Raw genomic sequence first — 1,606 nt, forward strand, 5'->3', positions numbered from 1 at the left:
GCCACTCTTACAATTAGACTCTGGGTTTGGTTTTCAGCAATATCAGCTCTATTAGTAGAAGAAATAAGGCTTTCTTTCAGAGCACAACTGGACACATTGAGGTCTTTTATGCAGCACTTGAGCTGTGACTCAACAGCCCTGAACTTATCTTGCTGTTTCATCACTTTGTCTAGTGTAAGTAGGACCAACCAACCAGCTTCCTTATACTCCTCATGCTGACAAAGTTGCAGAAAAATATCAAATATGTGATCAACCAGAGCCTTACTTCTCAAAAATACTTGATCTATTGGTGGTGCCATTTTGCATATTAATGTTGCCACCTCACACCGTCAATTAGTAGGGCCCTCTTTACTAATGTAAAGAGTCAAGTATTTCAAGTCAAGGCAGAGTCATTGGTGCCTTTATGATTAATCACACTGGAGATCCAAAACAGGATAGGTGAGAACCAATTAAGGAAGCCAATCTTTCTGATTTTCTCTCTCTGGAACCACTCCTTGTATCATATTTGTTAGGTTGGGTTCTCTGGAGGCTTTTCCCAACTCACACAGCCACAGGGGCTGACAAGCTCAAGGTTGGCAGGCAGTATACAGGCTGTTGACTCCAATGAATGACAAGTCCAGGAACTCCAGGCCTAATTATGGACTGTTTGCTCTTGGAAAGTTTTAGGCAGCCCAACAGGATCCTGATCCACAAAAGAGTGGCTCTTTTCCCAGGATGTCCATAAATATATTAGAAGAAGGCCACACCCCCAGGGAAACTCCCTTTCAATGGATTGGCTGCTCAAAACATATACATCTGATTTCATCGTGGGAATAACCCATATCACAACTGCTTATACCACACAGAATTGTCCAGCCAAGTTGACACACAGCTCCAACTATCACAGAGGTCTCACACTTCCTGTTCTCAAAACCTACTATACAAACACGATAGTCAAAACAACATGGTATTGTTCAACAATCAACAAATTAGACCAGTGGAACAGAACTGAGAATCCAAAAATAGACCCATCCATCTATGGACAACTGATCTTTAACAAAGGGCCCAAACTGATTAAATGGGCAGAGAGACAACCTCTTTAACAAATACTCAAAAACTCAAACTTACTGCCATCAATTTGATTACAACTCACAGTGACCTCCTTTGGGTTTCCAAGGTGGTAAATCTTAACAGAAGTAGATTACCCAGTCTTCTTTCCATGAAATGGCTGATGGGTTTGAATGGCCAACCTTCTGGTTAGCAGTTAAATGTCTTAGGCACCATACCACCAGAGCTCTTTAACACAAGGTGCTGGCAAAATTGGATATGCACTTGCAGAAAAATGAAACATCCATATATCATACCATATATAAAAATGAACTCCAGATGGACCAAAGACTTATATGTAAAATCCAAAACCATGACCTAAACCAAAAAACTCACTGCTGTTGAGTCGGATCCAACTCATAGTGCCCCCTCCTTGGGTTTATGAGGTGGTATCACTAAGGAAGTAGATTGCCCAACCTTCCTTCTGAGGAGTGGTTGGTGTATTTGAACCACCAGCCCTCTGGTTAGCAGTCAAATGCCTTAGGCACTATCCACCAGAGCTCCCAAGAGCAAACCTAGG

Source organism: Orycteropus afer, unplaced genomic scaffold (genome assembly GCF_000298275.1).
Source record: "Orycteropus afer afer isolate SDZICR_OR568_19922 unplaced genomic scaffold, OryAfe1.0 scaffold00716, whole genome shotgun sequence".
Taxonomy (NCBI): Eukaryota; Metazoa; Chordata; class Mammalia; order Tubulidentata; family Orycteropodidae; genus Orycteropus; species Orycteropus afer.